Source organism: Varanus komodoensis, unplaced genomic scaffold, assembly GCF_004798865.1.
Source record: "Varanus komodoensis strain SLA01 unplaced genomic scaffold, ASM479886v1 scaffold96, whole genome shotgun sequence".
NCBI lineage: Eukaryota > Metazoa > Chordata > Lepidosauria > Squamata > Varanidae > Varanus > Varanus komodoensis.
The window spans coordinates 683877-707466 of NW_025336664.1; positions in this window are offsets into that span (position 1 = coordinate 683877).

The following is a 23590-nucleotide window of genomic DNA, read 5'->3' on the forward strand; positions in this document are numbered from 1 at the left end:
TGGCCCAGTGCAATTTGTTCATTCATTCAAGATGTTTATCTCGCCTTCCCATTTCAGATCAAAGCACTCACAGCTGCTAATGTCACTTAGGAAATACAGTGTACAGCCACAACACACTCAAAGGAACCATGAGAATGGGGTCCCCCCTCTTCTCCGACTGGAGTGGGGGCACATTTCTGACTTTGCACCAAGTGGCTCACCCAGAGGATGTGGCTGATCACATAATGGCTGCGGTGAGGGCTTGGCTAGTCAAGAGGAGTGGCGAGGACAAATCGCAAAGCTAGAAGCTGGAGGGTGCTGGGAGAAAAGGTGGATTTTTCCCTGCTTCACACAGTCTTCTTCTAGCTACACAGATTTCCCTTGCTTTCCAGCCTCTAGCCTCATGACTTGGCTCACTATTTCTCTCCTTCCCCTGTCCCTGGCCTTCTGTTTTTGTCTCCCACATACCCCTACATGTTGCCGTTTCCCTCCAATCCCAGCATCCAGCCTCAGTATGTCCATCCTCCAGCCATGCTGCTTTCCCTCACACTTCCCCTCCTCTCTATCCTTTTGTCTTGCTTTCTTCTTCCTGCCCACTGAACTACTGACCAGATTCCAGAGCAGGAAGGAGAACCTGGTTCAATTCTTTATGCAAATAGATTTGGAGAAGGGAAAAGGAGCAAAGAGTTGTGCAGGTTCCATGGTGGGGACCTCGCATAAGGATATAAGAAGAGTGCAGCTGGATCAGACCAAATGCCTATCTAGTCCAGCATCATGTTTACCCCAATAGCTAATCAAATATCTTATTTCACTGTTGCTCCCCAATAATTTATATCAGGATAAACACTGCCTCTAGCACGCTGTTATCTTAACTAATAGCCACTGATAGCTTTATTCTCCATGAGTAATCTAATCCCCTTTTAAAGCCATCTGAGCTTTCAATGTGATCTTTAGTGGGGAACTAAATTCATAATGATGGGGTTTGGTGAAAGTTTTGGGAATGATGTGTAACACAACTTGGGTGCCACAGCAGAAAAGTCCCTTTCTCTTGTTCTCCAAAGCCATGCTTCAAATGGTGATGTCTCAGAAAGGCTTCCCTCTCTGATCTTGGAAGAAGGGCGGGTGTATCTAAAAGCAGACAGTCCTTTCGGTGTCCTGATCCTGAGTCATTTACCTAGTAAATGTTACCTATTTCGTCTGATATTCTGTGCTATAGACTTTCTAGAATTAAAGACATGCCCTTAAATTGGGAGGTCTTATTCAAAATTCTATATAGCTGACTTCTGTATTTTCACCTAAGTAAGTTAGACAAGTTATTCTTTAGAGACAAAATTAAGTTTGGTTGTTCCAAGCTCATACAGATTTTCTGTGGGTTACATCCCATATGGGAGGGCAAACATGCATCGATCAGTTACAGGTCACAGGTCTTTGGAAAGATGCTCACGTTCTTGGCTGGCAAAGCAACAAACAGCTTCTTCGGGTGTCTAGATTTATGAAATATTTTAGGTAGTGATAAAATGCATCAGATGGGCCTCCATGTGATGGACAGTCCAGAAGGAATTCATTTACACCTCTGCCAGCATGCCAGCATGGAAACAGCTTTGTGAACAAGGTGCAAATGGTCTTGTCAAAAGTTTCACTGCCCTTTTAGAAATTTCCACTTCCAAGTAGGCTGATGGCTGTGAGCCTTATTCTGCGCTAGGCTGCCTGGAAGCAACAGCAGTTTCAGGCTGAATGCACAATAACTCAGTGGGTCCCAGAATCTGCCAAGATGGGGTCATTAGCAGGGAGCAAAGGGTGATCTTTGCATGGAGGGTTTTGAGCTCCTCCAGACAGGCACACTCGACAGCAGAAGACAGAAGGCGAATGTTGATTTGGTGCTGAAGTCCGGCCGGTGTGGCTTGTTGGCTGTGGTGTGTGCTTACACTGGTAAGTGTGTGATGGATCCAGGGATGCCACCATCAGACTAGAATCCACTAGGCTTCTTTCTCACACTCAGCCCTGGCCAGGAAGTGAGCTGAGATCAAGTCTCTGAACATTTGGGAACAGTAGCAGATTCTTTGCACAAAATCACAAGGTATGTGATTTTTCTTTCAAGACATGCAAAGTGCATCATTCATTGCACAATATAAAGCTTGCAAATCACGTGTAAGCAAAACTTTGCTCAATCTCACTTCCTGCCCGATACCCACAAGGACGTTTGGGATGAGGTGGACTTCCGGCAGAGAGAAAATGGGTTGGAGTCTGAAAAGCCAAGGTGACTAACTCCAAAATATTCCCACCATCAAACCAGATTCCACACACATCCCTACCTCCGTTGCTGATCAATGTTGTAATGCATAATGATTTGGAGAACTTCAGAAGGCTACTCAGTCTTACTCATGACCACCTGTCCCCAACACGTGCATTGCTCTGAGATGATGTCTCCCCTGTGTGGATGTATCACCTCCTCCTGCCCTCTTTCTGTGATCTTTCCAGATGGGGGCACTAACTGGGGGCAAAAGTATTTGCCATAAGGAGGGTACAGCCGAAAAGAAATGGTAGCCCTGTGGCAGCTTCCCTTCTTCCCCTCTGAAAGTGGAGGAATCACCAAAGAAAAGGAAGTGCACCCCCAAAATAAGGATTAAAAGAGTACAGCGCTGCATAACTTTTATATATGGTAATTTATATGTATAGGTCACCACACAGAGAGTATTACAGCTGAAACAGGTGTATAGTCTGTCTCAGGCCGGTGCGGGAGGCTGTGACCAGGCGCCCTGTGCGGCTTGTTCAGTCTGCTGTCCACGGGCTGCTCATGGGCAACTCTGAGACCCAGCAATTCCTTTGGATCTTTACACTGGACTAGGACTGCAGAGCCTTAAAATGCCGCACACCTTCAAAGCAGCAGACAGGCCTTTGGCAGCCCTTCAAAGAGAAGACTGTCCTTTGCAAAAGAGGGCGCAGGGTGATCTAATTTACTCTGTGTTCTGATATCAATACGCACAGCCAAAATTTTGGCACAAGCTCTGCTTAACCAGGCAACCTGTGGAGGTGTGATGGGGTAGCTTGACACAGGGCTGCCATTCACCTTTTCAATTCAAAGTGAGAAAAATCAGACTTACATAACACAGGACTCTTCACTTACATACACTTTCATGAGTTTTATGACGCCTACTGGGTAAAAAGGGGATGCAAGTGCAGCATACAGGTGCAAGGCAGGGAGAACTGGAACAGGCCGTGGCAGGCGCCTCCTAATGCAGAAGGTCTGTGAGCACAAGCCTCTGCCTGCCCCCCGTGCAACAAGTCATGGAGAAATCTTTCCACTGCCAGGACACAATTTATTTTTTCCTCTCTCTTTCTGTAAACACTCAACTGCTATACTACTGCAGCCCTAACTCAGTGTCAGGCCTTGCAAGTTCAACCTTGACAGTCCTTTCTGATCCAAAGGCAGGGCTGCTGGGAAAGCAACGATACCCTAAGCTGGCCAGCTCAAACCACAATGTGTGCCAAGCTTAGACAGCGGTCTATAGTGGGCGCAAAGAACAAGTAAGGAAAGGAGGACCATGAGCAATCCATGATTTCAACAGAGCATAGAAAAGACACAGAAAAGATTTCAACTGAGTATAGAAAAAAACAAGATGTGACATTGTTTATCATTCAGATTCTAAATGTCTCTGCTTGCATTGATAAAACATGTTTCTAGCTCTCATGGTGTCAAAAGCATTCTTAAGTTAACAGTATATGAGCAATGTCTGTATGAACAATGTCTGTTGAACACTTAGTAACCAAAATAAGAAAAAGATTCCTAGTGGTTTGAGAAAGGCATTTGTACCTGGAATAGTACATTCAAACTAGAAACACCTAAATAAACCGTACAAAGTAATAATGAGTGCACAATAAAATATGCAAAATAGAGGAAAATGTGAAAATTCACTCAACTGGAATAATTGATAAGGTTTTCCTGGCACAAAATTTGGAACACCTGGCAGATCATGTTTGAGCTTGAGGTACACATGGCGTGAGAAACATGCAGACCTGGATTGCAGCTCTTGAGAAACACACAGATTCTCAAGGTATTCAATTAGAGATACTCATTTTCTAATAAACTCAGGCTGAGACAGAAAGAAGTTAGCACCATTCCTGCACAAGGCCCTGTCTTCTTACCACTCAAAAGTGGGGCCAGGAGAGACACGACAAACGATTCCTGCTCGAACAGCATAGCACATGCCAACCTCACACTGCCTTTGCTCTTTTCAGCAGAATCGACTGAAGTGGCGCACCGCTCCCAGTGTTTTGATGTGCACTCAGGCACTTCTGAAAGAAGACCAGCCCAGATGGAGGGAAACACACAGTCCAGGCGTGGTGCAAGAATCTTCGAAGGCCTCCTGTCACCCTTGCACTGACTTATTTTTTAAGTGCCTCAAGGCAGCAGCCAACACAGCTTTTTCAGAAAGGCGGTTCTGCAAGCTCCTCTTACAAGGTGGTGCAGCCAGCCAAGCCGCCTCTTTTGTGTCACACTACCAACCGTAGCTTCTGTCTGTGCCAGTGGGCACTAGCAGGAGCCAGCTGCTTGAACACTGAATCGCGGAAGCAAATGAGACTGCCAGGCCTCCCCAGAACGGCGGCACTGTTTGGGCTTCAGGACTGCACAGAAATACACACCCATTTCGCTCACAGCCGGGCCTCCTCCAGATCCAGTGGCTTTTCCAACTGGGGAAAAGTATCTCTGCTGCCATGCCCACATGGCTTGATCACAGCTGCACCGGATGGTGATATAATCCTTTACTCCGATTGACAAGTGAAGTGAACGCACTAGAGGGGAGGGAGGGAGAGAAAGAACGCACATCATTCCTATGAACTGCCATCCTGGCCCAGAAAGCCAAAATCAGAACAGGGACCTTCCCACCTTAGGCCTGTTTTTTTGGAACTTGGACTGCATGGAGCTGCTGTCAGCTCATGCCTCATCTATAAGTAGGCATGGAAAGTCCCTGGACTTGGAATCTCTATTTCCAGTGGACTGCAAATGATTTGAGGTTATTTGGATTCTTTGGGACTAAGATTTTACTTCCATTGTAAGTGTGGTTCTCAAGGCCTCCTTCTTCTCAGAGTGCAAAACAGCAACACTAAAGCAGTGCTAAAGGGACCTCATGTGTAGGCAACCTGTAAGTGTGAAGGCCCTGAGAAAGAAGCGGAGGGGCGGAGGGAGATCTAAAATTATCTTAGCCCTGTAGTGCCTGCAGACAAAGCAGAGATGCATATTATGCCTCTTTGGATGCAGTCGTACCTGCATGCCCACAAGCCCTCTAATTCGGAGGCTTGCAGTAACCACTACAGTGTGGGGGGAGTAACAGAGGTGACCTTCACCTGTACCCCTCCTATTCTGCTTTTTCACTAGACAGCCATTTTCGTGTTTCAGAGGGGGAGAGAAAAAGGCAGCAACCTTGCATCCTGACCACTCTAATCTTCTCTCTGCTCTGCCTCCTCAAGCTGCCCTTTTCCCTCTCTGTAGGAGTGTTTTCCTAAACTCTGAGACCAGCTAGCACAGTTCTTTCGCACCCGCTCTGTATTTGTGTGAGGGAGCTCTGATTCCCAGTTCCAAGTTTGGAGCACTGACTGAGACCTGGGAGTCTGAGGATGTTTATGGGCCATGGATTGTTCCCTTAAACTATTTTCTTTTTTGATCATGCAGCTAATGATCAAATACGGCATGTCATTTCTGATCCTGAAAGCAGGAAAGGTTCAAAGGGAGCATAATGCCTTACACTGAAGCATAATTATGATTCACAGCTAGGAATGGGCAAATGAGTGATGTTTGAGCTTGCCAAGCTTCTCTGAACTTCAGCTCACTGCTTGCCTTGCCTTGGTTTGCACTCACATTGGCTAGCCCTGCTTGTTTTGTATAAATGGGAAAACTGTGCAAAAGGAATCACTAATGAACAAAGTTGTGCAGGTTTGCATGCATGGATGTTTTGAGAAAGTGGTGCATTATGGGAAATTTGCATATTTTGAGAATTTTGTCCATTTCAAGAAAACTGGTTATTTTGAGAAAGAGGCTTTTTTCCCCCAGGTACAGATTTTGCAAACATGACAGCAACTTTCAGGATTTGTGAGATACAAATTCACTTTCAGTGAAAATAAGTTTGCATCCAGGATTGTGAACAGAGAACTTGTGTGATCTGCAAACTGAAATAAAACCTTCACAACTCCCTAATCCCAGTGGCACTTACAAATGCTATATATGTCTTGAGAGTTCGGGATTCCTAAACATACCTTATATCTTTATAAGGTTTAATCATATTGTGATAGGGTTCTTACTCAGAAGGAAAAGAAACAGCAATATCGGTTCCAAAGCCAAAATTTTATGATTCCATTACATCATCCTTTTATTTCAGTTTGGAATGAGAAACCAAAGCATCAAACTCATTTGAGGAAAACAATTTTTGGTTGTTTCCTTTCAGGTGAATGGAGCACTAATGCTTTTAAACAGGGATGGCTGAATCTGTCAGTTTCATTTTCTTCTACATTCCTTTTTTAATCTCAATTTATTCCTGTCCTACTTATGGACAATATGTTAATGTGGTAAATTCTTATTAAAATGATTAATATTAAAATAAAATTATTAAAATTATCGCCCATCTGCACTACCCAAATTGAAGAGGGACTGTTGCTGCTAGCATGAAGAGACCCAGGTTGTACCTGCCTGCCATGTAGCGGCTAAAGACAAAAGACTGTCAGAAAAAAAGAGGCAGGAACCCTAAATCCATGCTAACATGTCCAAACACACAGCACTCAAAGCACTTTGCCCAGAAGGACAAATCTGTCAGTTTCATTTTCTGTCACATTTCCTTTTCCCCCTTTTAATTCTCAAGTTCTTTCCATCCCATTTATGAAGGAATTTGCAAATACTGGTGTGTTCTTACTTTTCAAAAAGTAAAGAAACTGCATTTGCAAATCCATGCCTCTGACAAAGAACCTCTTATCCAAAGTGTCCGGCGGTCCATGGAAATGTCCCCCATCACCACTATTTTCCTCTATAAACCACTTCCTCCCCTGCTCCTCATTGCAAACCAGTAGAGACAGAACCATCTCCATTACTTTGCACTGGAATTTAAAAAAAAAAAAAATCCATCCTTCCCTTTCCAGAGGGAATTCCATTAGGGAAGGTGGCCTTTGCACAAATAGTTAAAAGTATGGGAGCCAGTCCTTTGCAGTAACACTCGTCAACCTTTCTTCCAATTATCCTGCTAGCCCTGTTTGTGCATCTTCTTTCTTCCCATGATTAACAAGGTGTGCAGGAGAGCCGAGGAAGCTGCCTTCTCTGCTGCAGCATCTTCACGGGGTTTTCAGCCCTCCCTGAATCGAAAGGGAAACTCCTGAAGCTGGGAGCCTCTTCCACTCCGGGTGCTTCAGAACCCTCCATAACCAGAGTTCATAACCTCCAAGACTGAAGAAAGCCCCATTTCAGGGAGATGCCCTTCAAGTCAGGGAAGGCAGCAAATTAGGGAAAGGGATGCACGGGGAGGGGAGTTGCCAGCATGCCCCACTCCCCTCGTGCGATTCTGAGCATGTGAAGGGAACCCTCAAGCAAGGCTTCCGCACCCATCCATTCCATTAAGAGCACAGCTGACTTTCCAAAGGGCCAGATGTGTCCTACCATCAGGGCATGCCAGTGCCAAAGGAGCAACTGGGAAGTGCTGGGCCAGCACCTGCTGAGGATCATGTAACTTACGTGCAAGGGCAGAAATGAGGAGCCACATATGGTGGGCATGCCATGAGTGGAGCCAGCTAGACCTGGGGGTCAGACTAGATGGCCTGGGAGGACCCTACTGACTTGCTCTGTTTCTGTTTCTATACCCCTGTGTTGCCTAATCCACAGCTGACTACTCAGTCACGCCTCGCAGCCAAGACCAGCTGGGGCCACCGACAATGTCTTGGGCAGTGCCAGGTTGCTGCGGGGAGGGGGTCTTTTTAGTTTCCTAGAATGCCCCCGAATGGCACTGAATCAGGGGCATGGTGGGAACTTCCAATGGCAGCTCGATCCAGGGGTGCCTGGTTGGAAAAAAAAATAGGGGGCTCTAGGGTGGGTTTCAGCAATGGACCTCGCCAGGAGGTGGGCTGGGAGCAGCAACAGTCAAGGAGTTCCAGCTGGCCCCAGTCGCCTTCTCGCCACTGTCAGCGGGACAGGTCCAACATGCATCTGTGCACGCTACACAACGGGGGAGTGGGGGACACACAGATGGCATAATGGTTGCCACCCAGACTAAACTAGCCTATCATCTCACTGCCTTTCATGCAAAAGATTTAACCTAGCGGGGCTAGATTATACACAGAGTGGTGGGAATAAGGAAGGAAGGAAGGAAGGAAGGAAGGAAGGAAGGAAGGAAGGAAGGAGCAAGCCCACAGTGTGCGCAAGGCACTGCTATTTCAAGGCTGTGCCAAGTCAGTGAGATGGAAGAGTGGCAAAAACACCACATGCACCGGTATGCCAACATGAGACAGGAATTATTGATGCCTTCGAGTGCCAGGCTTTGCTGGACGCAGTTGGCTAGTTCTTGATGCCAGCTCAGTGCTCTTGGGGAGTGCCAATCAGACTTAGTGTGGCATTGTGTAACAATGAGGAACGAGCAGTAGCATAAATTAATTGTTACAATTGTTTCAGCCGGCTGAAAATCCACTGGGAAGCCGGTTTCTGGGCCAAGATACACACCATTGCTGGCTCAGGAGGAGAGCCTGCACATTGGCTGGCTGTTTCTTGTGCAAGTGATCAGATGTGAGGACAGCCTGTTCATGCAATGTAATATGCAGAACAGCTTCCTTTAATTGCAGTGCCCCCCACATTCCAGGCACAATGTCCTATATTCCAGGAACACCTTATCTCCACTGAAGTCTGTAGAATAGATGCTCCATCTTTTCATTCCTGATATTTTGACCTGGCGGCCCTAGATAAGAACGCAGGCGGTTTGATTCATTGCCCTAAATTGCCACTGTAAACAAGATTCACAGTCACCCATCACTATGGGCCCATGTCAATAAGTCAAAGAAAGCCACTGTGTGTCAAGGGGTCCCCAGGAATGACTCTCCTCCATCTTCCAGTGACCAAGTTTAGAAGGGCACTGACCTTCTAACCCCCTTTAACCCTTTTGGCTAGAGAGAAAGAAAAATAGAGGCAAAAATCTGCATGTCTAGGACTAGGGATCTGCTGTTAAAAGTTAATGATGTACCAAGAAGATAAAAGTACATAAGAGTCCATACTCAGAGGTCAAAGCCTTTTCCTGCAATAGGCCAAGAAAGGATCTACTATCCGTTTCTTTGGTATGTGGGACTTCTTACTGAATACATTCGAGCCTGTTGATGTCTTGGATGCTCATGGGACAAATACTGATGTATTTCTTTGTTTTCATGGATCTGTTTCTGCCATACTTTAATCTACATGTTATTTTTAGTCACCTTAAGTGCCATCTTGGGGGGAAAGGAAGGCTAGAATGGAGACCTGAGATGTCAGATCAAAGAGGATGCGGTAAGCTTAGAAGCTTGAAGTTCATGCCATGGTTGCATGGAGGCTCTCACCTGATCTTATCCCACCTGGCAAAGTAGGCAGTTCAAAACCTTCTTTACCCTGTCCCCACATGTAAACTTCAATAGCACTGACTCATTATGGTACTCTGCCCACATTAACCCATAAAGTGACTACAAAATCCTGTGTACCTTAAATGGAATGGATTTCCCAGAATTGTGCATTCCAGAAGAGGTGAGCATTGTCCCCCATTCTTGCCTTGCTTAGGCCATTCTTCCAAAGGGGAAGACAAGGAAACAACGTCCAAGGCCCAAGTGGTCATGACTGCAGTGGCAGTTGTGAAGAGAGGCTGGCTTGCATCCCACATGTAAATATAGCTTTCCTTCCTTGAGCCTAAGCACACACATTCAGACTGCCGTGGCTCTGAATCCTCTTGGCCACTCAGCAAGAGCTCAGAGCAAGTGGGACGACGATGGTGATGCGGATGTCTCAGCATCTGCCTGGTCAAAACAAAGGGTCTCTTCTTTCTGATAGCAGCAGCCTGGCTCTTCTCACAGAAACTGCAGGTAGAAGCATAGAAAACAGAGCGAGTCAGAAGGGGCCTCCTGGGCCATCTAGTCTGACCTCTGGCACCAGCCAGCTCCACTCACGACATGCCCACCATGTGCACGTCCAGCCTATCCTTGAACACCCGCACCCATGGGGCCCCAACGACCTCTTGTGGATGCCCATTCCACACCCTCGGGGTCCTGACTGTCAGGAAGTGCTTCCTGGCATCCAAATGGAACCTTGGTTCCCTGAGCTTTGCTCCGTTGGAGCACACCCTGCCTTCCTCTACAGGGGAGAACAGGTCTCTACCCATCTCTGTGTGACATCCCCTCACATACCTGTATGTTGCCAACAGATCCCCTCTGAGTGTCCTCTTCTCCAGGCGGAAGAGACCCAGTTCCCTCAGTCTCGCCTCATACGGCATCCCCTGCAAACTGGCCACCAACCCTGTGGCCCTACGCTGCACTGACTCCAACCTGGCTATATCCTTCCTGTAATGAGGGGCCCAAAACTGAACATAATACTCCAGTTGCGGGCACACCAGAGTCATATAGAGTGGTAGTAATACCTCTCTCGATCTAGAAGCCACACTTCTAGCTATGCAACCAAGGGTGGCATTCGCCCTCTTGACCACCGCATCACACTGTTGACTCATGTTTAGCCTGCAGTCAGCCAGTACCCCGAGGTCCCTTTCGCAAGTGCTGCTCTCCAGCCACTTGTCCCCTAACCTGTACTTATGACACATATTCCTATGCCGCAAGTGCAAGACCTTGCACTTATCCACATTGAACGCCATCCTGTTGTCTCCTGCCCACTTCCATAGTCTGTCCAGATCCTTTTGGATCTGGAGTACCTGCTTCTCAGTTGTGGCCACTGCTCCAGTTTTAGTGTTGTCTGCGAATTTGATCAGCAGACTGTCCCCCCCCCCCCACATGTCGTTAATGAAAAGATTAAACAGGATCGGCCCCAGGACTGGTAGGAACTCTTCATCTGGGAGATACTCAGCTACAAGGTGGAGAAAGGAAAGAGAAAAAGAGGGTGGCAAGTGAGAGCTGACAAGATTGAAGATACCTATAAAAGTGGCATGAACACAGCAGTGAAGCTGCCTGAAGAGTTGAACCAAGTCTCAGCTGGGATTCCAGAATAAGGGGGTGGGGGGAGTTGATACATCCAGAAACAGCAAGGTTTAATGTATTTTGTATTCGATGTTGTAAGCCGCCTCGAGGCCTTGGCAAGGGGCGGCATAGAAATGTTTTAATAAATAAATAAATAAATAAATAAATAAATAAAATATGCATGTGCGGTGCATGTGCACGCAAGTTGTTTGACGCACACACAGAAGGTGAATAAGGAAGCTGAGCAACATAAACAGGAAAGGCATACTAACCACCATGTTCAGCGCTTACTTCAGTTGGGCTTACTTCCAGAAGTGTGTATCGCACTGGAGACTAAGAGATGCAGGAGCACAAAGACAGGTGTCTCAGAAAAGGCAGCCAGAGGAATGATCATCAGGCAAGAGGCCGACTCCTGATCTGATAGAAGTAATAGACGTTCTTCATCCAACAGATCAAGAAATCTTCATGACCAGATTTTTTTCTGCTTCTACAGTTCACCCTTACTACTCAGATTTCATCACCTAAAGGATTTTTTGCTGAAAGACAAAACCTGTGGATAGTTCTCATACAGGGGCACAGCTGTACATGTTCCAACCATTCTTATTCTTCACCAAAAAATGCTCAGTTCCTAGCGAGAAACCACGTGCGTGTCATGGATCAGCATGTGAACTGCATATTGGCTTGTATTCAAAGGTGGCTTTCTGTCAGCACCAAGCACCTCCACTTGTGCAAGCAACCACACTGAATTTTTGCCAACCTCATCCACAATGCAGCTCTCTTGCACCCCCAGGTTTTCTCCTGACCGCTATTTGGAACAGTGTACAGTATAGCAGAGCGCTGCAGAAGGTAGAGCAGATCAGTGAAAATGGGGAGTCAGGATTACATGAACATAAGAGCTTCTTGTTGCTGGTGTAGGTCAACATGGCTCCTGTTCTGAGCCATGCTGGATCACAACAGGAGTCCACCTGGTCCATGACTCCGTTTACACAGAGGCTGACCAGCTGCCTGTGGGAAACTCACAAGCAGGGCTCAAGTGCAGCCGATCTAGAAATCACCCTCTTCTGCCTCAGGTATTAGATATACCCCCCTCAGGACAAGTGACCACTGAGAGCCTCTCCTCCATGCATCTGTCCCCTCCCCTTTAAGGCCACCCAACTTGGTGGTCATCACTACATCTTGTGCTGTTGGATTGCAAGGTTTAATGACAAGCTGACCGAAGTAGTATTTGCTTTCCTAAATCTCCCACCAATCAGCTGCACAGGATGATCCCAGATTCCAAGGTATGAGTGTGAAAAAATATCCACCTATCTACTTTCTTCATATTCTTTTTGCACACCTCTATCATGCTTCCCATTAAGTGAAACAACCACAGCTGTTGCAATCTTTCCTCCCAGGAGATTTGCTCCAGCCCCTTGATCATGTCAGTTGCGCTTTTTCCAGTTCTCAAATATCGCTGTTTGGTACAGTGACCACAGTATTCCAACTGTTGTCAACACCATCGTTTTGGATCAATGGAGTGAGATCTTGGCAGCTAGATTTTCAATGTGGTTTAGTGGTTAAGAACCCCAAACGGGACTCAGGAGCTTGGGTTCTAGTTTCCACTCAGTCCTCTGGTGGCTTTGGGCCAGTTACAAACTCTCAGCCTAACCTACCTTAAAGTTCTAAGAATAAAATTGAGAACCTTGTAAGCCATTTTGGATTCCTCACAAGAGGGAAAAAAGGCAGGGTATAAATGGAACGGAATAATTCCTTTCCTAATTATGCTGTTTTTCATAGCTGCCACACACTGGGTGGACAATCTCACTGAGCTGGCCACCACAACCCCAAAATCTTCTCGGTCAGATCCCATAAACTTACACTTGAAGTTAAACTTGTTTTCTACTGCAATGTACTTCAGTTTACACTGCCATTTTCACATTTGCCTTTTTGATGCCCTTTCTCCCAGCTTGGAAAGATCCCTTTAGAGCTCTTTGCAATCCCTTTTAGGGCAACCACCCTAAATAATTTGGCATTGCCAGCAAACCTGGCCATTTCACTGCTCACTCCAGATCACTCATGGGAACGTTGAAATCATTTATACCCATGCAGATGTTTACGGGATGCTGTTACATCCCTCCACTGGGACAAAGTACCATTTATTTCTGCTCTCTCTTTTCTGTTCTTTAACCAATTACTGTATGGTAAGTGGCCTCTCATCTCATTCCATAACAGCCATGTTTGCTCAGGAGCCTGTCATGAGGGACCTTGTCAAATCCAAGTTATTTGGAAATCCAAGTAAATAACATCATCCAGCTTACCCTACCACATGATTTCTGGCAGTCTCAAAGAACTCTGGAAGGTTAGTGGACTTAGCTTTGTGAAATCTGTCTTAATTATTTTTCTGCAGGGCTTGTCCATCTATATGATTATTCCTTTTATCTTTAACAAAGCTTTCAAACATTTTGCCTGGGACAGAGGCTAACTTACTGTGTATTCATTTTTCCAAGATCTTCCCCAGATTTCTTTTTAAAATTGGTGTTGCATTGGCCATTCTCCAGTCCTCTGGTACAGAGGCTGATCTTAGGGAGATGTTGCATGTTTTGTAAAAGATCAGCAAGTTCCTACTTCTTTAAGAACTCAAGCATGGATGCCATGTCATCCTGGTGATTCACTAACTTCCAATTTGTCAACGAACCCAAGAATGTCATCTTTGGCCAGCCCTATTTGGCTCAGTTCCACAGACCCCCTTCCCACATGTACCCGTTCAGGCACAGGTATCTGTTCTTTTCATCAGCTGTCACTGCAGAAGGTATAAAATTATTTCAGCTTCTCTGTAGTCTCCCGATCCATCTTTAGAACTAACCCCATTATCATCCAGTGTCCTACTGCTTCCCCTGCTAGTTGTCTCTTCTGATACATTCAAATATTTCTTTATTGTTAACCTTGATGTCAGCAATATAATGCTCAAAATGCATTTTGGCACATTTTATTGTCTTTATGGTGTTCCCTTTTGATTTCTTTATTTGGTCAAGTTTTCTACTTTACAAAATGCCTTTTAACAGCTTCCTTTGAACTGGTTATTCTGATGAACTCTTGGATTTAGTGCCTCCTTTCATAACCTGTTGCTTTGAATAACCTCCAAGCAACTTGAAAAGATTTAACACTCTTGACTCCCCTTTTCACTTTCCATTTTACCAGTTTCTTCATTTTAAGTAAGCATCTTCTTTTGAAGTCAAATGTGACTGTGTTGGACTTGCTCGGCAATTTTTCACTTAAATATTAATTTTGATAGTGCTGTGGCTGCTGTCACTTCATTCAAGAACACATGCTTCTCATACTATGTCCTTGTACCATGACTGGGGTCACCCCCCTTCCGGTCGTTTCCATCAGAGTTCTAGGACACCTTCATTTAGAGCATCAGGACATTTAACCTCTTCATCTTGACTAGAACATGCACACAACTGACTGACATGGGGGTAATGGAAGTCACCTGTGACACATCCTCATTTGGAGGCCTCCCTGATTCTACTTTCCATCTCAAGATCACCTTAAGCTTTCTGGTCATGGGAACAATGGCATGTTTCTAGTACTACATTAGTTTTGGAGTCATCCATAGTACTTCGGTGGATGGACCTGAGCTTTTTAGTTTGAGTCTGATGGACTCTGTGCCCTCCCTGGCACACAGAACCATGCTTCTTCCTCCAGTACACCCTTCTCAGTCCTTCCTACAGAACTTCTATATGTAGAGAGATGACCATTTCCCACTAGTTTTCCCCATTCTACCAGGTTTCTGTAATGTCTGCTATAACTAGAATCTCCTTTAAATCCAAGTACTCCAACTTTCCCATCTTGGCTCCAAAGCTTCCAGCATTTGCATAGAACCAAAGTGTTCACTTTCAGTTTTGGCATGTAGGTCTCTTTGACCAGCTGTCGTATTTCACCACATCTTCATAGCCTATTTTCTCCCCTCCTCCATTTGGATAATCAGAAACTTTGAAAAACAAGGGAAATTTGTAGCAAAACTACTGGCCAGAGCAAGTTTCCAGCAGATCCAGACACATAGACAGCCCTCAGGCTCATGGTGGAACAACTTCTGAAGGTGAAGGCTGATCCACGAAAAAAGCTCTCGTTGTTCATTTTATACATTCTGCAATGTTGTAATAGTGCCAGTGCTTTGTTCCATCCTGCCCTGCTCACCTGACTGTTCCACAGGATGTTCCAGTTAGTGCCACCAAGTCTCTGGTAATAGCCATTTATTCAGGAAGAGGCTCACCTGGGCATAGTCCCCTGCCTTCCACCCTCTTGTCCTCCCTTGAGCAGCTGCGACTGCGTCACAGCTGCAGGTGAAGCACACAAACAGTCATCGCTGCACTGCCGGGGCTGTGCTTCGCCTCTGCTATACTTCAATCTTATTTAGCTCTCATTTGTAAATGGGCTGCAACCCAACACAAAGAATCAGGGAGAAAATAAAGCTGCTCTCCCATCAGCTTTAATTGGTGCAGGGTTCTTCATTACCTGCACACCTGTTTCCCATGCACCATATGGTCAGAGGTAAATAGACTGAAATTGTTTATCCAGAGCTGAATTTTTCCCCGTGCAGTTCAGTGAAGCCTGCCACTTGGAGAGAGTCACCTCTCTGAAAAGATTCTGTCTTTAAAGTCTCTGGAATCTCAAGGTCAGAGACAAGGAGAGGCGTATTTGTAGGCTTCCCCTGTCCCTCTTCACTCTCATCTCATTGTTTTGCCCCCATGCTGATGATCCCGATAGAAACATGAGCACAGCAGTCCCCTTGCTTGCCAGGCTTCTGCTTCTCTGCTTGGCAAGGCCTGTGCCTCTTGTACAGCACAGAGTTAACATGACTGCTTAAAAAAAACCTTTCCCTTAATTATTTTTGGGCTTGGCAATGCAAGGAAAGGGGAATGGCTCATTTTCCTTACCTGCAGCTGGAGCAAGTGGAGAGCAGACGCATGTGGGAGACTTTTCTAATTAGAGAATCACAGGAACAGGAGGCATCTCCAAGAGCAATCTCACCCATCACTCTGCTGCATTGACAGGAAGCTATATTGGGTTTTTAAAAAAATGGTAGTACTGCAAGGGCAAAGAGACCTGAAGGTCATTGTCTGCTTCTCTCCATCAAGCCAAGGTTCTTCACCCTATGCAAATCAGCAAAACTCAAACCTGCTAAAATTTCCAGTTTCCATCACAAAGTTCATTCCTAACTGAGTCCATGTCCAATGTGAACTGTGTTCTTTTCTTTTCACATGAACATTGTGCTTTTTTTCATGTGTATTATCGCACACCCATGCATCAGTTGCGTGCATGTTAGAAATGAAATGTGCTCGTGATGTACACATGTTGCCGAGTGCATGCCAGGGGTGTTGGATCGGAGATGCAGACAGCGGAGTCTACCGCTGGAGCACCAGATGATGGACATCTTAGCAGGATGCAGGAGAACGAGAAGCACAGGCCAACTTGGGAACAAGCAAGAGTCAGATCCTGTCCAGGGAGAGCCCTGAGCAAAGAAAGAACTTGGAAAAGTGTGGGTCAGATACCCAGCAAGGCATGGCAGGTCCAAAGGCAGGGTGAGGCCAGATAGCAACAAGGAAGAACAGGTAGGAACAGGTAAGGATCACATTCCAACAAGCCATGGTGGGACCAAGAGCAGAAGTGGAGGCAAGCCTCAGCTCCCCGGCAAGGCTAGACCAGAGGCATGAGCAGAGTCAGGAGCAGGCAGGCATCAAGGCAAGACTGGAGGCAGGATCAGGACCTTGAAGCAGCCATCAGGAAAGCCAGTGGTGCTGGGCCAAGCTTAGCCACTCAGAGAAACCTTTCACAGGGCCTTCCAGAGCTCCCCGCTGCACTCAGTGATTGCAAGGGCTCCAGGCCTCACAGGGCTGCTCCAGCTCCTGCCGGCACTCACAGGGCAGCCCATGCTGCCTTCGCAATCCTGTCACCCAGGGAGCAGCGCCCATACTCAGATCCTGACGAGGCTCTGCAGATCACATTGCCAGTCCAGAAATGTGTGGATTTTGGCCACAGATTGCATCCAAGTGTGTAGACAGTCCAGAAAGTGCAAACTGGGGGCGGCGGGGGGGGGATCTGATCCAAAGTGCACTAAAAAAATAACAACCTCACCCATTCCTATTCTCTGGTGAACTATCTCTAGCATATAGACCTAACCAAAATACTTTCCTGGCTAAGGTGAAGATGACACCCCATATGTAAAAGGTGGATATGTCTTCAACACTGATGTTTCCCCCTGCTCCTGAGGGCAGCAGACTAGCTCAGGGGTGCAGGGCAGGCTGGCCCTCACCGAGCTCTTTCCTCTAACACCTTAGAGGTTGCCGCCTTCCGGCATCCGCTGCCCGAGACAACTGGCTCGCTCTGCCCAATGGAGGAGGCTTTATAGAGAAACATGACCAGGGGATGGCGGTGTTGCCCCCATTACTGTGACCTCAGGCAGGTCTGGATCCAACCATGCACCTGCACCTGTGCATTTGACTAGCCCAGATGTTGGGCAGAGATCTGGTGTGCACTCAGCAGAATATGCTCTCCATTGGGCCAGTGCAGGGCTGACATTGTGGGGCACAAGATGTCCCTGCCCCCAGCACAGCCCTACTGCCAGGAGCTCCTTGACTTGCCGCTTCACGCCACTCCTGTTTGCCTGCCTTGTGTTCTGGCCTAGATAACAGCATTGGTGAGGAAGAGCAGCAGAAGATACCTCTGCCTGCCTGCCTGCCTGCCAGCTGGATCCCTGCCCATCAAGAGCCAACATGCAAGGGTGATCGGTGGCAACAGTGGTGGGAACTCACTGAGAAGGGCTCCACTGATAGCATTTGACCCGAGGGGCTGCAAACCCCTGCTGCTGACATTTTCACAGGGAAAAGATGCAGCTTTGGTGAAGAGGCATGCTCTATTTTACCAAAAAGAATTACAAAAGGAAAGTATCAGTTATATCACCAATCTTAGCCATAGATCCAGTAATTTATTTCCATATGGTTTCCCCAAGGGTGATTTGGCAAGAAAAGATGGAGGCTGGGCTTGTGATTTACCAAACAAGGAACAGGAAGGGCACCAGGATAATAGTGGGGCCTAATCAGAATGGTGGAAACTTGAGTCTCCAGGACACTTCATGGCCATGTGAGAGACAGAATGGACAGTTTGAGAACAATATCAGAGACAGATCAGTTTACCCGTTTCCATTTACCCGTTTCATAGGCAAGAGTGGATTTGGTTTTCCTTTTCCTCCATTCAGATTTTTTAAACCCCAAGGTCTTTCTGAGCTGACTATGAAGAAATGTCTACCTATTGCTAAATTCTTATGATAAGTGAATAGAAACAACTTTCACCCATCTGCACAGCCAGATTCAATGGCGAGAGCCATTCCATGCAGAGGACCGTGTTGTACGTGGAACATAGTCTAAACGCCATGCGACAGTCAGTGTGACCTGCAGTGGGTCTCAAGATCCTTCCGTGCAGGTAGTTCTTAGAGTGGCAACAAGAGAGGCAACCCACTGATTTGAAAGCCAGCAATTGCTAGCAGCCCTGCTGCTCACTCCCATTGAGAGCTAAAAGGCCTCTAAGTAAAGCCACAACAGCCAGGTGACGGATACTGTGTCTGCACTTGCCGCACGGAAGCCCCTTGGATGCTCCCAGGCAGGTGACTAAGCTCCCAGCGTGGGCGGTGGGTGCTGCCATAAGCACGGCAATGGGGCCTCCTCAAGAAGTGAAACTCTGTCTGGGCAGATACGGAAGCAGGAGCCGAAAAGGAAGTGGCTGGGCCTGGAAAGTGGCATGAGCAAGGAAGGCTGAGCAGCAAACGAGGCAAACCTTGGTATGAGCACGGCTCACCGCAGCAGAATTTTTGCCTGTCGATGCCACTTCCTGCTGTCGTAGGACAATTTACATTCAAGGTTATATATAAGGGACTGGTGGACTGGAGCCAAACAAAGAATATGATAGTTTGGTTGGAAAGTATTAGAGATTGTCAAGGACTGGAGAATATTTTCCCCCAGAGATTTTAGATAGGCCAGTGAAAATTACCCTTTAAGAGGGGTCTCTATGGTGCTTTGGTAATTAGGAATGCATTTGCATATATCTGGATACTTTTTGCATACTTACATGAGGGTGACTCCTGTTAATTCAATTACTGTAGAGGACGCACAAGTTAATTTTGATTTTACTGGGTGCCACTAGCTCACACATTGCCAGTGAAGGCTTTTGCTCCTGACTGCTCCCCTTGCCAAACAGCCTTCCAGAATAACAGAGACACTTTCAACAAGGTGCTAGGCAGATGCTTCCAAATCAAGTGTGGAAACCAATGTGGTCGAGCTTCTCAGAAACTCTCCAGAAATGCTTGGATTCAAGACAGCTCTGCAGCCATTTGGTCACCTTGAGTACTGGGCATGGGAAAGAGCTTCTGCACATGTGCCAGCTGTCTCCGTCTCCCAGAATAACAATAGAAGCCAGATGCTAATGCAGCTGTACCTTTAGCTTGGCAGCCACCAAGGTACCCAACTCCTCTCAGGTTTTCTTCTTGGCAGTGAGATCTTCACAAAGCATGGGTTTTTGGTGGGTCCAAAGGAGTGGTTTCTAGCACTGGGGCTCAGATCCTTCTGGTAGACAATATTTTGGGGAGATTACTTGTCCTTTGCCATGCCTCCCATGACAATCATTTTGTGGTGGTGCTCAGGACAGGGTCTCAAATTGCAGGTGTGTCCACACCCCAGAAGAGGTTGCCTAGCCTTATCCTAGATGCCGGCATACGTGTTACCCATGTCCTACAAGAGGCATATAGTCAGCCTCAGTCACTCCAAAGGGTTCCTTGTGCATGTACAAAGAAGGATGTGAAGAGATCCTTTCAGAGACAGGATCGCTGACTGACCAGGGTTTTGTTGGTAGGGAGGTCCAGGGAGACCTCTATGCCTACAGACGTAGCTAGTGTGCCTCCAGACTGAAACCGATCACTCATCAGCCAGGGGCAGTGCCAATACAAGTGTGAGAGTAGTATAGGGCAGAGGTGCATAAGCAGCCCCATAGCCTGGCAAGCATGGTTTTTCCTACAGAAAATCTCCACTTTTTTACCGTCACTGCCGTGCCACCAAATGTCAGCATCAAATCCAGTGAATGTCCATAGCTTCAGGGATGATGTTCCAGGAAAAAAATGTGCCTCTGGGCATTATGCACCCTTGGCGTAGGGGGTGGGTTAGCCAGCACATGAAGCCCTTTCATGCCTTCGTTACTGAACACCTGCAAATGCTGCCAATGCCACAAAAGCAAGGCCATGAAAGGAAACATTCACACCCCTGAGCACAGGCCACGCTGGTTCACCCCAGGAACCCCGGCTCCACAGAACTCACCTCCTCCTCTGCCTGAGCCATGACATCCAGGCTGCTCTTTGCCTTCCAGGGAAGGACAGGCTGTATATGCCAACAGGAAAGGCTTACACAGCATCTGGTTTTATTGCTGTAAAGGATCTCCACTGAGGTCTCCGACTGCTTGAGGCGAGAAAGATGTGCCACCCCATTGCACTACTGCAACCAGCGCCCTGTCCCACGCACCCCTTATTTTCTCTTTGCACTGTGGAGTCATCCCTGCAAAGGGCCGTGTGGCACAACAACCAAACAGCTACCATGAGGCTCGTGTGGGAGCTCCATGGGCAGAAAAAGAGGGCGGAAGCTGCCCTGGAGAGCTGCACCAGCTGCTTTCTCAGTAGGACAAATGTCCCCATGGGAGGGCAGCTTGTGGGGCTCTCCAGAGCCCCCACTGGATGCTTGGCCACCCAAGCAAAAGTGGGACCAGCGCAGTTCATGCCCCCAGTCCCGGACCGGATGCAGGCACGTCACCCTGCTTCATGAGTGAGCCAGCCCCACAGCTCTGCAGACTCTTCATTACCGGCAGGGCTTTTGGTGACTCCCAAGCCACTGTAGAGCCTCTTTCTTTGTTCATCCCTGCCGAACTGCGAGTCTGTAGAGAAGACAAAAGCCTCTGTTTCTTTCCGTTCTTCCCAGGCTAAGGAGTGATTGAGCCAAATCCTGGCAGTAGGAAGCCTTCCCTGTCACCTTAATCTGCAAGCAATTGGTCTTGAATGTGACAAGAAGTCTGTTGCTTTCTGAGATGATTAATCACTGACCAAATGAAAGCATTAATTTTAGCCCCATAGTGTCGTAGGAGAAGCCAGAAGCAACATGGAACACCATCTGTATGGTGTCTCTGCGCTGTCATCAGCAGGCCTGGGCTGCCCCGCATTTTCATGCCTCACCTTAGACATTCTCGGCATATGTCAATTTTTGTTGTTGTTCCTTTTTATTAGAGTGCATGACTTTCTCCTCCTCCGCCCCCCATCCTGCCTCATCTATCCCATGAGCCCTGGCACTTACATACACGGGCGATCGTTGATTTACAGGAAGATGATATACGGTCTGCTTGCTCATCGATGTTTGCAACTAATATTGGAGCTGAAATTTCTCTGCAGGAAAAATAAAATAAGGGAGCTTTTCCTTGCCACTTCTATCTATCAGCACAATGCTGGCCTTTGATTGCCTGCTCTTCAAAAGAAAAGATGCCGTAATGATAAACTCCGGCATCGCTTGAAAGCTGGAGAGAGGTTTATATATATATAAAAGAGGGATTTTTACATGGGCTGTGAAACAGATCCCCAGTGGCACATCTTGTAGCTTTAGCCTCAGGTTAGCGGCAACAAAAAGATTCCCTCATCTGTTGCCAGACTTGCCTCAGCTTTTCCCCTGGGCTGTGGTTAGCAACACGGAGGGAGAATATCCCCATTCTTCCCCACTATCTTCTGATGGACCTCAAGGGCTCCTGGTGGCCGCAACGAGGCCCAGGATGCAGAGAGCAGCCCACAGTCTGCTCCCTCCATGTTACGCAGCACACTTGGCACCCCTGAACAAATTGGGACATGGCTTGCTTGGAAAGGTGTGGACAGAAGCAGCACTTGCCTTTACTTTCTCTCCTGCCTCTGAAAGTAACAGTACAAGACAGGGGAGGAACAGTGAGAAACAGAGAGAAAGAGAACAGTGATGCCATGAAGTACAGCAGCCCTGCAATGCATATAGCTGCATCCCTCATTGTTTCCATTCAGCATGCTGTGGATGATGGGATCTGTGGTTGAATGCATCTGGAAGCTGCCAGGCCAGTGCTGGAAACTCACCTTTTTTGCCACTTGTCCCTCTACTTGAGTGCATGTCTAAGAAGACGAACTCAGGGAGAATCTCACTGCACATTGCAGTGGCGGCCACTGACCTGCATCCTCACCACCTCCATCTCAGCGGTACGGTTTTGTAAGAGAGAAAGGCAACACGAGATGTCCGCGTTTCCACCAACTTGCCCCAGTACATTGTCTGCTGCTTGAAGTAGGTGGCCACTTATGCATCACTGAAAGAAGAGGAAACACATCTCTGAGAGGACAAAAGGCAAGATGCTTGCTAGGTAGGTATTGCAGCGAGTGGGCCGGTGCAGTGGGAGAGGTGGGAGCAAGGGGGGGCTGGACTCTTTGAAGCTCCTGCAAGGTTGTTTAGTGAAGTGTCTAACACTGAGTGTGAGAGTCGCTCTGCTTTGGAAGAGACAGGAGAGCTCTTAGGAGGGGAGGGGGTGCAGATGTAGGACCCAGTTTTTGACCCCACAAGTCTGCCCCAGGATAGCTGAGCTGCTCAGCTGAAGAGGCTCTATTGTTCCCATCATATTCCTCTCCAATAATGAGAGCCCCCCAGAGGGTGGAGTCAACAGCCTTACAGAAAGGGACAGAATGAGGAGAAATTCCAGTTTGGATTCAACGTTTTACATGCACCAATGCACCTCCTTCCAGCCTTTTAACAGCTATTTAGAGGTAAACTGTTCTATTAACTGTGGCATTTCTATAAAAGAGCTGCATTTTGAAGAATAGTATTGAGTTTTGGAACCTGAGGGACTGGACTAGCTCCCAACAGCTATGAAAATAACTCATATTATTATAATAAATATTATCCTAGCAGGGAAACGTGTGTCCTGCACTTTAGTCTGCTGTCCATGTGCTTAAGTGTTGACGGGCAACTTCAAGGCCCCTCGTGCTCTCCCTCTTATGGCTCTTTATCTTTCAACCAGACTTGCGCTGGACATTGCTTCAGTGGGAAGGCACCCTCAAATACAGGACTGCCCTCTTAAAACACTTTAAGTGTAGGACCCTCTACAAAACAGCATATATGGAAACCTTATCTTGACAGGGCAGAATAACAATGAACAGGAAGGCATTCCAATGTAATTAAATCTATTAGAAATTACAATACAACCAGAACACATTTTTAACTTAGGCTACCAGATTATGAGTTATCTGTTAATCCAGTGATGGCGAACCTTTTAGAGACCGAGTGCCCAAACTGCAACCCAAAACGCACTTATTTATTGCAAAGTGCCAACACTGCAATAAAACCTGAAAACTGAGGTTTTAGTTTAGAAAAAACAACTCACAGCCAGTCCAAGC